The sequence below is a fragment of the Parus major genome, chromosome 5, assembly GCF_001522545.3.
Source record: "Parus major isolate Abel chromosome 5, Parus_major1.1, whole genome shotgun sequence".
In the NCBI taxonomy this organism is placed as follows: domain Eukaryota; kingdom Metazoa; phylum Chordata; class Aves; order Passeriformes; family Paridae; genus Parus; species Parus major.
Window position 1 is genome coordinate 55,384,993 of NC_031774.1, and position 15,476 is coordinate 55,400,468.

The following is a 15,476-nucleotide window of genomic DNA, read 5'->3' on the forward strand; positions in this document are numbered from 1 at the left end:
AGTAGGGAATAAATACTTTATTTTCCTTTGCTTCCATGCATGGCCTTTGCTTTTGCTTTATTTACCTTTATTGTAACCTTTATTATAATGTATATTATAATATATATTATTATGTATCATAAATATGTATTATTGTAACCTTTATTGTAACCTTTATTGTAACCCATGAGGTTTTTTCCATCTTATTTCCTCTTGTCCCATCCTGATGAAGGAGGGGACTCACAGAGTGGCTTGGTGGGCACTTGGCTTCAGCCCACTACAAGGAATTGTCTTTTCTCTGAGTGCCTTAACTCAAATACTGTATTTAATACAGCCTATGTGCCACTGAGATCTATTTACATGGGAGAAACATCCAGATTTAAGCACGTTTAAAATTTCTTTTGCAACAGAGGCTTCTATGAAAATACCACGATTAGAAAAATTAATTAACAACCAAGAATATGAGTATTTAATCCTGCCACACGTCTGTGAGAACTGCTGAGTTCAGGTTTGGTGGGATGACTACCAGAGTGGGATGCCTCAACTCATCAGTATTTTCCTTGCAGAGGTCATAATGTACAGGGGGGAAAAAAACAACCCCCAAAAGCCTGCTCCAGGAGCTCTTCTCCACTGACCCTGCAGCCCTTCCCCTCTCCTGGGCTGGGAAACCACAGGAGGGAAGACAGAAGGTTTGAAGAGGCTGCTTATCCTGCTTGAAACAGCCTGTGAGCACTGCAGACTCTGATGTTCAGTTTGCATATAGGAATAAACTCAGTAATGACAATATTTATTACAGTAATCAACATATGACAGGATGAATGCCTGGGAGCCAAAATTGGACATAATTCTAATTAGAAATAAGGTACATTATAATGGCAGAGGCCAAAATGAACCATTCAGCAACTCCCCTACACCATAAAAGCACAGGAAACACTAAAATTAAGATTGGGTTTCCTTCACAAGAGATGACAACTCCTCACTACTAAAGCACCACAAATATTTTCATACTCATATATACTTTCATATATTTAATGTATTTCATATATTTGAGTATATTTTCATATACTTACAATTTTTTTTTCCTTCCTCAGAATAATTTCCCTGAAAAAATGCAGAATGGAGCTTTCAGCTCTTTAGCCAGCAGTATTAACTTCCATAGAACTATTCTCCCTGCTTTCCTTCCCAGTTAAGAAATTGTCACTCTTGTTAATTCAGTTTAATAATTGTCTGAAAGGATCATGCCTTCCACACTCCCATAAATTCTTGGCTTTTTTCCATTTGTTTAGCTCAGGTGAATCATTTATCAATTTTAAGGAAAAAGCTGCAGTAACTTGGTGCATCCTGGAACATGGGAATGACCAGAAACCACTAATGGACAATAGAGGGGACAGTTCTGTCATTCTTAGAATGATGTCCAAATACCCTGAAGGTTTTTAATGTGAAAGAACTGTTAAAGAGCAACAAAGTTACAGGAGAAAATGATCCTAAGCAAGAAAGAAAAGCAATAAGCAATTCACAGGAATAGGAGAACTAGGAGATGGGAGAAACTTTCCTGATAAATTGTGTATTGTGAGGCATTGAGTGCTTTTATAGTCTCATACATGTGTGTTCCACCATGGTATTTTTGCCCCTATTTGCTCACAGGTTAAAAGCTGCAAAGAAATTGTTCTGGTTAAGCTGAAAAGAATGGAGAAATGGGTGGTATTTCTAGAGGAGAGGTATTCTTCACTTACTGGGAAGGTTTGAGACTTCTGCTTGCAACACAGTTGGCCCTGGTTCATCTCTCTTGTTTATATTTTAAATTTTCAAGTCACATACTGAATTATGCCAAGTGACAGAAGGGAAAATGTCTGTGTGGAGCAGAGTCATGCCCCCACAAGGAATTGGCTTCCTTGGCACATCAGTGTTTTCAGGCACTGGTGACCCTCCGAGTGAGAAATGGAAAGAGGGATGATGAGCCAGATTTCCAGACAGGCACACACAATTAAACACATTTGAATGTGCCTTATTTGTGCTCTTAGGGAGTTATTTGTATTTCTTTCCTGAACAGCTTGAGCCTACTGTTACCTTCTTTAATACCCACGCAGGGTCACTGCCCTCTCCAAGGACCTGATGAGCTGCACCTCGCTGTCCTCCTCTGCAGCAATGCTGGAGCCCCTGGCTGGGTAGAAGAGATTTTGGGCAGTGTAAGGCACCCACAGCAGTTACAGGGGGGAAAATCCTGAGCTAAACATGGGATATACATAGAATGTGAGATATGTATGAGTATGGAAGAGGAAGGTGAGAGGCTCAGTGTTTACCAAAGGCTTCTGGCTGAGTGTGTTTTAGGCTGTAATCTGATCAGGAATTTCATCTTCTCTCCCACTTAAAATCTACAAGGCTGTGCACATGGCCCTTTGCTTCTGATTCTAGCAAATATCAATAGAAATGGAATCAATAAAATGGTTTGGGTTGAAAATGATGTGAAATCACCTCATTCCAACCCCCTGCTATAAGCAGGGACATCTTCCACCAGACCAGGTTGCTCAAAGTCACATCCAACCTGGCCTTAAACATCCAGGGATGGGGCAGCCACAGCTTCTCTGGACACCCTGTGCCAGGGTCCCACCACCCTCATAGTAAAGGTTTATTATTAATATCCAATCTATACCTACTCTTTTTAAAGTTTGAATCTATTCCCCCTTGTCCTGTCACTCCAAGCTCTTGTAAAGGCTCCCTCTCCATCTTTCTTATAGGCCCCCTTCAGGTACCTACATTTGATTCCAGATCTATTGTTGAAGAATAAGTGATTCTGATACCTTGTTTGATCATGGGTATCATTCATGACAATTTTATTCAAGCCCACTTGTGCCAGAGCCATATATTTGTGTAGGGCTGGAAAAGTATTAAGAAAAATTTCTTCACTAAAAGGGTTGGCAGCCATTGGAACAGGATGCCCAAGGAACTGGTGGAGTCACCATCCCTGCAAGTGTTCAAAAAACATGAAAATGTGGCACTTAGGGACATGATTTAGTGGTGGGCTTGGCAGTGCTGGATTAGTGTTTGGAATCAATGGTCTTAGAGGGCTTTTCCAACCAAAATGATTCTATGACTTTAAGTTTGTCTCATTTTTCATACTGTTGTCCCTCTTCCCAGATGCACAACCACGTGGCTCACTGCAGCAGGCAAAATGGTTCACAGATGCTTTTGTTGAGTCTGAAAAACTCTGGAAAAGCCCAAGAGGCACTGCTGTGCTGAAAACTGTAAGAAAAAGGACAAGAAATAGATACAGCTTTGTGGTTCATACTTTATTTACAAACACCTTTGAGTGGGTCAGTACAACCAGTTGTAAATCTTTCTTCTTGATTAAAGAACTAAAACAAGAGCGAAAATACTGCAATTTTCAAAATATACTAAATTATTGTCAGAGTTCCATGGCTGCAGGTTATCCACCTGATTTCAGTGCCCATCCTTCTGTGGCTAGAATACATAATAAAATAAAGCAAATGGAAATTCCTCTCTACATAAAGGGGAATGCTGATAGGTTGCTTTTTTCTGTAATATTGATTGTTCTGAGCACAACCTCTTGTAAAAAAAATAAAAAATTCAAGAAAGTCTTTGGCTGCCTACCCCAGTCAATGACACTTAGTCCCATTAGTGGGAAAAAAAGTCATAACCATCTGGGGAGTGTCTCTTCAAGCACAGAAGAAGCTGTTTGAAGACAGGATCAACAATCTCATCTTTTACTCCAACTAGTTAGAGGTTTTGACCAAGAGTATGCTGGGCTTAACAACAGTTTGTTTAAAAAAAAAAACAAAACAGTGAATTTTAAAGGAAATTGGAAGTGTGAATAACTTTGATTTAGGAAATAATGAAGACTATTTTGGACTGTGACTAGCCTACTGAATCCTTAATGGAAATATGCACTCCAGAGCCACAGGGAGTTTTCTACATTGGTATGATGGAGGAGAATATCCCATGATATACATTAATTGTATATTGGGTTTGCATGACCAGAGAGGTTCTGCCTGATGAAGGCACACAGGGGTAGTTAATGCTAGCCTGGCTTGCACACAGACGTTTTTAAAATCAGTGTATTTGGAGGAGAAACAACAGAAATTTTGTAATTCTTTAGAATTACTTCCTAGATTTGATGATCTTGGAGGTATTTTCCATCCCTAATGATTCTATGATTCTAAACAAATGGCATCATTTTTAGGGCCTCTGAATGCAACAGAACAGATGTGAAGCCCATTGAAGATCATCCATGCAAAGAAATCAGTGCACAAGTTGTAGAAGAATGCAGGTGTTCTTTCAAAAGCCTTCTTTGATGCTAAATACTCCAACATGAGATGGGAAGTGGGCACAAATGGCTGAGACCGAGCCTGTTGCTCACTGGAGAAAAATTTTAAGCACAGAAAGATTAAGCCCCCTCCCAAACTGCCCTCTCCTCAGGACAAAACATTCTCAACAGACCTAGCAGAGGCTATTTGCCTGGACTTGCAGCCCAAATAATGCCTTTGTTGCCTTCTTCTGGGAGAAAGAATGAGTGGGAATGAGTCCCTGAACACACCACACACATTCAGGGCCAAGTTTCAAGTTGAGAAAAGTTTTGCAGAGAAGTTGTGGATGTCCCATCCCTGGTCAGGGCCACGTTGGATGATCCTTGGAGTAACCTGGTCTACTGAAAGGTGCCCCTATCCACAGCAGGGGGTGAAATAAGATGATCTTTGAGGTCTCTTCCAGCCCAAACCATTCTGTCATTCTGTGATTCCTGCTAATTCACCCAGACACTGAAGTGCCCCTGATTCCAGACGTGGGGTTAAGCACAGACACATCAGGATACTGCTGCTGCAAGGAACCAGGGTAAGGACAACTGTCTGTGGCACGTGTCCCCTGAGTGTTACCTGAGGCAGACAAAATACACATCCCCTCCTGCAGATCCTGCCAGGATCCTGAGCAGGGACTGGCTCTAAGCATCAAGGAAACCCAGTCATTCCAAAAAACACTTTTTATCTCCACACGATACTTAATCACAGAGGGAAAAAATAAACACACACAGATTCTAACAAATGCACACAGACCTTTTAGGCTTGGTGTTTAAAGATTTGCACGTGGAAGCTGTTACCAGTCCACCTGGCTGGCTCAGCCCCGCTGTACATCCATCCCAAACAGCAAGAGGGGCTGAGCTGTGGGGAGGCACCATGTAGGACTGGTTTGGGCTAAACCGCTTTGTGGCTGGATCCATGTTCCCACCTTCTGGAAGTATACTGGGTTTGGATTCCAGAAATAAGTCTGCTGCATGGGAAATGTGATCCATCCTATTGCACGCAGTTTGCCGAAGCAGCAGCCATCTGCTGGGGTTTAGAGAAGGCTGAGGAACACAGGATGTTTGCTTTCATTCAGATGTGCTGTGGATGTGCCTCGTGTGAGCAGACTTGTCACAATCCTAATAAAACAACTGGGACATCACACTCGAGAGGAAAGCTTGCCTTATGGGGTAAAATTAAACCCGAGGAAGATAGAAAGCTCTACAAATACACATGCACACATGCATATACATAATCATTTAAGTAAAGGTCAGCAGAAAACAGGCCAGACAGAAATTCCAAGCAAATGCAGCACTAACTTTGAGACTGAATTAAATGCTTTCCGAGTGTTTTATGGAAACCACTCCCAGGAGAAAAAAAATCTACAGAAGGTAAGATAAGGAATGGTCCAGTTGCAAAATAAACCTACATGGCAAAATTACAAGATGAGATTAATTCAGATAAACTCTCCCAGGGGGGATTTGGGATTACTGACAGAACTGAAACGTGGGTGTGGATTCACAGCGCGAATCCAAGACTTCCGAAGACCAGACAGAGGCATTCCCTTATCGCTGGCAGTGATCACCCAGGCCACGTAAGAGACTCGAGAGGGAGCTGGGCTCAGGTGTCTGCAGCTGCAGGAAAATGTCATCCACAACCAGAGTAACTTCATGCTGCTGTGAATGTTAGCCACAAAGGGGAAACATTCCCACGGGAGTGCAGAGAATGCAAGCAGCGTTCTGCAAATGCAGAACGAATCCGAGGAGTAACCAAAGATGCAGATGGAGATGCTGGCAAACAGCATGAGTAGCAGCTAAGGTTGTTTTTGCCAACAAGGGAAAAAGTTAAGTATAGTAAATCAAATAAAATTAAATATGCAGCAACAATGGATGCCCCACTTTTCTCTGCAAACGTCTTTTACCCTTTTTTCCCCAGGAGGTAATGAGGATTTTTGTAGATCTCTGTTGAAAGCAGACAACCTTGCTTATATTTCAGTCTAATGGCTTCAATAAGTGAAGAATATTTCAGGTGGCAAATATTTTTGCAACAAAAATACAATAAAAAATTCTGCATATGTGACATTGAGGTTGAAATATCCTGTAGATGACCATCAACATAGGTGTAGCAGGACCAACACTACTGGTATTTTTTGTGAAGAAACCATTTGAATGGGATGATAGGCACTGTATGAAAGCTTTGGTGAGTACATTTGTCATAATTCTGTCAATTTGTCAAAAGCAAAGCAGTGAGGGAACAGGGGACAAGTTAAATTGTTTACACAGATGTATCAAACCGGTTTGCTGAGTTGCAATGCTACCAGGAATTCTGAAAAAAGGCTCCAAAGTGTATTCACTGTTGTGTATCAAAATGGTAGTAACATCTCAAAAAAAAAATTGCTGGATCACGCTGGGAGAAGGCCTGAGGTGGGTTTTGGTGGGGGTGGAATTACATTTGATGTGATCAGAACAGTCTGAATGTCATGGAATGAAATTCTGGATCAAAACCAGTGTACTTGGGAGGAAAGTTTAGTAACTCAAAAGGATGCTTTATGTAGAAGATGAAAAAAAATCTATTTTCACATCTTCCAGGATGTGACTTACATAATATTTTAAGATCCTGAATGAAGCTGCAGTGAGTTTTCAAGAAGGAACCCAAGATTATAACATGAATTTGACCTAGGTACAAATCAGAGAAAAGATAAAAATTACATTTTAAAATTGTATTCAAGCAAGCATTGAACAGCATTTCCCTGGAGTAACTCACACTCATGCATCAAGATGGTGATAAAATTTCAAGAACAAAGGACTCTACAAGGATTATGGAACTAAAAAAAAATGTCTCAACAGCCTGTCATTAAATGCCAGTAATTGAAAGAAACTATAATTATTCTAAAACAAACTTGCTGGGAAGTGCTTGTCTGAAGGTCTCTCATTAGCCATTTTACTAAAAGCTTTCAATATTAGAATTTCAGTGCCTAGTGTATTTTTGATGGACTTTAACACACAAAGTACAGGTGCACACTTATAGAATTGCAGTTGGAAATGAATCTGCTCTGAGGTGGGAACTCACCTAGAAAGGCACATATTAGAACTAAACATTACTCAGAAGCACACAACTCTCTAAAATATTTATTTATTTGTATTTGAGCTGAAATGGCTCAAGTGGGAGCTACAATTTCTTTGGATGTACTAAATACAGCTTGAGACAAATTTTCCAGAGGTGTTCTCTGGTGCCACTTGGTGCCCAGCAAGCTGTGGTTTGAACTTCTCCTGGCTTCTTAAAAAGGGAAATCTCAATTCTGTTTTTGATCAGCTCTCACTCAAGTCCTGGCTATTGATTCTTGCTATAAATTCTTCCAGGTTCCAGCTGACACTGGATAACGTTGAAAATTCCTCAAGTTTGGGGACTGCACAGAATGTCAAAGAAGCCACTCAATAATGATCATATGCAAACATTACCACATCACATATTTTATATTGGCTCCAATTCTTCTGTATTTACTGAGCTATCTTACCCTAAATCTGGTGTTTAGACTTTCTATAGAGCAGACTTCTAAAGCTGATAGTGGTGCTTTTTTATTTAGTATTTAGATAGGCTTCTCCACTCATTAATATGTTGTATGTATGTTGCAATTAAAGCAGCCCATTAAAATATGACGACAATTTAATCTCCTCAGTGCCCTTGAGCATCTGATTTTTAAAATTTTGCTTTATTGAACCTATTCAAACCTTTTGCCTTCCTAGCAGGATGTGGGAGCTTGCAATATTCCATCTTGCCAGATAACATAAGAACAAAAAATACAAAGCAGTTTTGATAAATAACTCCCTCATTCACCTGTCTCCCTTCCACTGAAGATCTTGACAAAGCTGTCAAATTCAGCATGAAGCTTTTTCAATTCTGAGATCAAGATCACGAGTGTGTGAATCCTTCTTCCTTCTGTGGGAATTGTACCAAGCCATCTTATTTCTTGGCCTTCTCTAAATTACACAGAGATAAAGAAGGATGCACGATGGATTTGTACAGTGGTGTATTTCCTGTTTATTTGCTATTCTTTTCCTAACCTTGGCATCCTCATCTCTTTTGGCCATCAAGTATGGGAGAGGCTTTAATGCCATTCCTTCTCTATCAGAGTGCTCCTTTAGAGTGAGACATCCTCATCAAGTTTTTAAACTTCCAGTGCTTGCACAGAACACCAGTTTTGCTCTTGTTCCACTTACCTATTTTTGTGTGGTCTGCTTAGTCAGGAGATTATTTAGATATTTCTTTGCTATTTTCCATCTCAATTGAATGAATTTCTGCCATTTTCTAGGATTTATAGCTTTTGGATTTCAACTCCAGTTCCTGTCCCACACCAAGTCCTTTCTTACTGGTCATTTGTAGGGTATCTGAAATTCCTGCACAGGGTCATGACAGAACTACAACCTCCCAATTCATGTAATTTTCTCAGTGGCAAAATTATCCTATTTGTTTACCTGACAGTGGATCTCAGAAGACTCTAGAAAATGTTCCTATTACTTTTCTTTTTCTATCCTTCCAATTTTGGCAGTATTCCTACATATCCATTCCTACTGCAGAATTTGGAACCCATTAATACTTGTGCTTTAAACTTAAGTACTGCTAGACCCCCTCTGACGTTAAGTTTTCCTTACAATGCTGAGCTGAGCCACTGACTATAGAACACTTTCATTTGCCATAATTTGAAAATTTAAAAAAATATCCAACAGGTTAAAGCTGTACCACGAGACAGAGATAAAGCAGGTTAAAAAAATACATCATGAATACTTGCCTGTTCTCTTTTACAACAAAGAGAACAAGATATCTCTGTCTCAGCCTACTCCATCCTCAGGGTCTCTGCACTTGTGGAAAAATCCAAGAGTTTTATCAACTGCTGCTGTGATCATGAGAGATACACCAAGCTTGGGAGGGAGCTGGTGATGTTTCAGTGGAGATTGGGAAGTGCTACAGTTCACACACTCTCTGGGCACCTTCACCACACACACAGAGAGGTATTTTACTCATCTGTTCTTTCCAGGGTGATATAAGTAGGAAGCTGGGCCACAGTAGAAGGTGCTCACCTGAAGAGGATGGTTTTATGGCAATGTATATATTGGTTTGTAACACATTAAATGCACAGATAACTGAAGAGACAGAACCAAGGAATCGTTTGGGTTGAGAAATGAAAGATCCTCTCATTCTGACCCAATGGCATGTGCAGGGACATCTTCCACTACACCAGGTTGCTCCAAGCCCCATCCAACCTGGCCCTGGATGCTCCCAGGGATGGGGCAGCCACAGCTTCTCTGGGCAACCTGTGCCAGCACTCTAACAGAAAAGAATTTTTTCATGATATGTAATCTAAACCTACTCTCTTTTAGTTTGAATCTATTCCCACTTGTCCTATCACCACATGCTCTTCAAAAAATCCCTCTCCATCTTTTTGGTAGGCTCCCTTCAGGTACTTGAGGGAGACATGATCACAAAACCAAGAGCAGAAGTTGAGCTCATTTCACTTGAGACTCAGACATCCCTCAGTGGCACAGGGGAACCACATACCACACATGGCTGTTTCCAGGCAGTTTCAGGTGCCAGAGGCTGAAACTCAAAATGCTTAACTCTGGCAGCACCAGAACCTTCTGGGGCAGTTGTAGGTGGCAGTTGGGGCGGGCAGGACAGTTGGGGAGGGGAGTTGGCCCAGCATCGCAGTGCAAAGCCGGAGGAAGGTAAGAGGTAAACAGGCAGCAAAGAAAAGTGAAAAAATTCAGAAAATTTGGCTTAAAGGAGTGCCCGTGGCCTGGAGGCAAGCTAAGACGCTGGGGGAGGGGAACAAAGCAGGAACAAACCCATGAATTGGGGAATAAGTGAGAGCAATGTTGTGCTGGAGGAGGCAGCTAGCCAGCTGCCAAGGCAAGCAAGCTCCTACTTATCTTGCCATGTTGACTGCAGAAACAGACTTCAGGTGACACAGTGTCTATAAACAGAGAGGAAGAATTAGTTCCCATTCTGGTAGTTGTGTCTATGACCCTAACATGCTTATCCCACACCCACCAGGAATTCAGTTCCTGAGGGCACTGACAGTGCCATGGCACAGCTGATAGGAGGAGCAGGAGGAAGGAGTAACAAGCACTTGCTTATTATTAGAGAAACTTGATATGGCAATTGTAAACACTGCCTAAAAGCCACACCATTCCTCCCCAAAACCAAAAACGTGAATCAGGAGTCAACTGCAGGGTAAATAGACTTAAGCAGAATGATTCCTTGTTACATGTGAATTGAATTCAAAAGTAAACAAAAAAGTCTCAGATTGTGCCCTTTCAATCAGTGATGGAGCAGTGCAGTTGCTTTGATATGGTGTTCCACAGTATTCATTTTTCTTAAAAGATGTATCAGAAAAGCCTTGTTCACATGCTGATTTGCCTCTTCAAACAGCTCTGCTGCTGCCTCCATAACACTTTCTCTGGCTAGTCTTTTTCCTGATGGTCTGAATAATTAGTTCTCTGGGGAGATCAAGTCTTTTCTTGCTTCCTAGTACTGGAACAGGGAATATCTGGACTAATCCCATGGTACTCTGATAATGCTCCTTTTGACATATAGGAGATCCTTTATGGAGCATTATGTGACCCCTCCTGTAGACAAATACATGTCACATGTGCCAGGTGAAACCAGCTCCAGCTAGATCCATTTATGTTTATCACTCAATACAGCAGGACTTGCACAGTGGTATCTCTGCAGCAATCCTGTTTGATAAGCTGCTCTGCAAAGAGCAGAATGCCAATGTGGATGAGAGCTCCCTTTTCCTGCCTGGGTAGCCATAACAGATGGTCCATAGTGGAACTCCAGTCACACAAAAAAACGTGAAGTGGCACAAATCTGAGTCACTGCTACAAAAATCTCTGTTCTGGAGGGCTCTTGACTGCTGTTCTGACTGTCTGGGTGCTAAAAAGCAGAGCTGAACTGGTGAGGAGCTGGCCCTGAAAATTCCTTTCCAGCTATTTTTAAAAAGCCCTTTTGTAGGAGAGTGAGGCAGTGTAAGTTTTAAAAAGGATTGGTTTGTCTTGTCCCTTTGATACCAGTGGAAAAACACCAATAAAAAGGATTTACTGTTGCTTATAGATCTCCAGGAAGGCAGGTACTGAATGTGCACATATTTTCATATACATGCCCACATGCTTGAGTGGAAGATGTTGGTCATGTGAACTTTTATCTGAGGAAAGTTAAATTTTATTCTTGCAAATTTGTATTACATGTATTTATACAAATACATACATAAACAACTACAGATATACATCTATGTAAAACACCTGGAATACTCAGTTCTTCTCCATCTCTCCTTGGGATTCACATAACCATTTTCAAAGTAGCAATTTTTTCAAAATACAGGCTAAACAGAGAATAGGAGAAGGACAAGTAACAGTACCCCTTTGAAACATCAGCACTTTTACATTCATATCTTATGTTGTGCTCTGAAATCTCATCACAGATGAGGACATCACAGATTAAAGTACAAACAAGAAAGCGAGCAAGAGATAAATGGGAAGCCTACTGCGTAAAATCTGATGGCCAGATGATAAAGAAAAGGTAAGATTTCTGTTTATTTCCTGAAAAAGCCTGTATTTTTTCTTGAATTGTTACTGTCCAAACATTACCTGATATAAAACACATCATAAAAATGCTTTGCACAGCCAAAATGGACCAGACAGACAATATGATGACCATCTAAGAAATGAATTAGCTGAATGCATTATTTACCAGCTTGTTCAGCTGGTACTGAAGACCTAATTCTGTAGCTATTACACAAAGTCAGAATGAAGAGTAAAAACATCTCTTTACACTGGACAGTGGACTTGGACAGCACTGTTGATTTTTATCCCTTCTGTGGCAGTTATTTTAATAGATACCCACATCACAGTCTTCAGTTTTAGATTTTTGGTGTTTTACAAAGATGGATTCATCTCATATTAGGAAAACTGAAGTAGAATCATGTAGAATGACTTGCTCAACTGCACCTAAAGTGCCAGTGCAGCCATCAGGCTGTGCTAGAACATCCCTTCTGCAGATTGTGCTGCCAGTAACTTCATGAGCTGCTCATTGCACTGTTCACATCAAAAGCTGCGCACAGGAAGTGAACAGAACTGAGGAATTCTGAGCTAAAGGAATTAAGCACATGGAACAGCAAAACATATACAAACACAAGTTCTGTCCCTCACTGATGGGGGCATTTTTTGCCATATTTTACCTTATATTCGTGTAACTCCGACCCAGATTCTTTGTTATTCACCTTTGTTTGCATTTAGATTATTTTAGTTGCTTTAGTTTAAGCAAATTTAAAGATTTAAATATCTACAAATACATACAAGTCACTCTTCTAAATTTAGAGTTACACAACCCCTCTGTAATTGTGGCACAGTTCAATCTTAGTTTTGCTTTTTTAAATACAATTCTTCTGAGAAGTGCAATCGATTTACAGAGGATGACAAATTCTACAGTTCTCTGACTTAACATCATGTGGAATTTCATTTTAAAAGATGTCTTGACTGCTTGATTATAAAATAAAAATGAAGGCATGGCATTAGGGCTGTTGGCAGGAAATAATTTCTCAAGCAGCATTAGTCTACTTGAGGGAAAAATACCTGGCTTGGGAGGTCAGCAGAAATGGATGCGGGGGTAAAACAGGTCAGCAAGATTGTGAATACATCAGACTGATTCAAAAGCATTTGTACTGGGATGTGTAAACAGGCACGGGGACTGTGACAGGCAGGACAGAAGATGTTGGTGTTGTTGAGGTCTTAATTTTAGTAATGTCCAGTCTTGTGTGCTACAGTAAAAAAAAAAAAGAAAAAAAAAAAAGAAGTGAATGATTTTGAGACAAGACAAGGAAAAGACATAAGCATCTTAAGAGGTTTAAAACTGTGCCACACCAGGAAGGATTGAAAGCAAGCGAAATTGCTTTGCCTACAGGTAAAAACAAAATAGGGGAGACCTATATCTTAAGATATAAAGAGGTATTTTGAGAGATGAGAGGCAAAACCACTCACATCCATTACAGCTATATTTCAGTGGCCATGAGCTTTTAACTAGTGTTCCAGGTTCCTCAGTGGCAGCTGGACCAGAGAACTGGCTGAAAATTAGCAGTTTTGAAAGCAGTTTGACAACAGCTTAAACGACTTTAAGTCAAGTCTAACACAGTTAACACTTCCTCTGTTATGCCAAAAGCTGAGTCAGGAAGCTGAGTAAGACAACAACTAGATATCCTTTGCAGGGTTAGCAATGTTGAAAGGATTCAGTACCTGCACAAACAGAAGGGATGTGACTGACCCACCAAAGCAACCAACTCTGCCTTTGAGCTAATTCCCGAGGAAAAAGACTGTACATCAGAGGGATTTGGTCATATCAACATGGGAGAGCTGCTACTCATAGAAGTCAACTTTTTTTTCCTTCCAGAAATACAGGTGAAATGGTGGAGCCCATTTTAAAACATAACATTCATATTAACACCATGTCTTGGTTTGAAAAGACAGGTGTCTGCTAAGGAAGGCAGAAGCCTCCTTTGAAATGGAAAAATGTAAACCCCCCTGAACTACTATAATTTTGAAATGAGGCTCTTGGGCAAAAATATGGGAATATGAATAACAGTTCTCTACTAAGAAAATAAAAATGCAGTAGTACAAAAGACACCACTGTCAGAGTCAGGAGACAACCTGACACCCTGTTGGTCAGGGTGTTGGTAGCTGTCCATTAAAAGGTGGCTGCAGTCCCCCTGCAGTGACAGATTTGGTTCTCTTGAAGCAGTGATCCTGTGGAAGGGTGTAGTTTTCCTCTGAAGGTCCAGTGGTGTAGATGGGTCTGGTATTTCCTCTGGGAATCCAGTGGAGAAAGGCACCTGTGGTGTTCCCAGTCTCAGATTATATCCAGGTAGGAATGCTGGGCTCCTCCCCCTGGGTGGAGCATCTCCCAATGGGATGATGTCATTTTATCAGTCCTGCAGTGAGACTCAATGGCCCATGAACAGGAGAGATCCCCTGGAGGGAGGATGGGTGGGGAAGAGATAAAGAACACTGCCCCACCTGGTTTTAACAGCTGGCCCATTAACAGAAGAGATCCCCCAGTTATGAGGGATGGGTCATGAAAGAGATAAAGAACACTGCCCCACCTGGTTTTAACAACTGGTAATAGAATACATATTTTTGGTTACATCTTGCATTGCAACCTAAGTCACACCATTACAGAATCACACAATCAGGCTGGAAGAGACCTCCACGATCAAGTCCAACCCAAGACTGAACACCACCTTGTCAACCAGACCATGGCACATCCAGTCCTTCCTTGAACACCTCCAAGGGAAGTAACTCCACCAGTCTCCTTGGGCAGCCCATTCCAATGTCTCATCACCATTCCCATACAGAAATTCTTTCTAAGGTCCAACCTAAACCTGCCCTGGCTCAGCAGGGATGTTCCCTAACATCCCTCACTGTGTCCCTTCATTTCTGTCACTTGTCAGAGAGAAGAGACTGAACCTTTGGCTACAACCTCCTCCTTTCAGGGTGCTAAAGAGCACTAAAATCACCCGGAGCTTCCTCTTCTCCAGACTAAACTCAGCTCCCTCTCATAAGACTTGTGTGCTGCAGACCCTTGCCCAGCTTCCTTATCCCCTAGCCATTAGATGTATTTTGGGAAAACCCACACCAAAACCAAACAAACCAAAAACATCAAACACCAAGCCATCGGGTAGATAAATTTAAACAAAATTTATGATATTTAACCATGCTATCTACAAACAGTCGTTGTGCTGGTCCCTGGTCCCACGTATAAATAAATATACTTAGGGGCAAAAAAAAAGTGATGGAGACAGCGATCACATACTGGACTAAGAAACCCAAGGGTGCAGAGCTGCAGCAGCGAAGAGTGAGGGGCGCTGCTTCCCAAAGGAGGGAACTGCCGGGTCGGTCGGTCCCTCCGGCTGCACCCAGCGCAGCCCCTCGCCACCAGTCCGCCCCGGGAAACGGCTCCGTGCCCCCCGAGAGGGTCCGACGGGGCTTTACCTCAGCCTGAGTGCGGTTTCACCTCAGCAGCGCCGGGTTTTACTGCTCAGCCGACGGGCCCCGCCGCTCGCCCGGGCGAGGGACGCGAGAGAGGCGAGGGAAGCGCGGGGCCGCGCTGCCGGGGGAGGGGGCGGCCCTTTCCCGGCGGTCCCGGCGGCCAAGGCGGCTCCGG

The 15,476-nt window shown here is 41.8% G+C and overlaps 1 long non-coding RNA gene across 1 annotated transcript; it reads right to left on the reverse strand.

Moving 5' to 3' along the window:
- Positions 1-11,458: 11,458 nt before the first annotated feature.
- LOC117244530 lies at positions 11,459-15,468 on the reverse strand. Its single transcript, XR_004497816.1, has 2 exons — positions 15,305-15,468; positions 11,459-13,080 (listed from the first exon to the last, which is right to left on the reverse strand). It is a non-coding gene; the product is annotated as an uncharacterized LOC117244530 (long non-coding RNA).
- Positions 15,469-15,476: the final 8 nt, after the last annotated feature.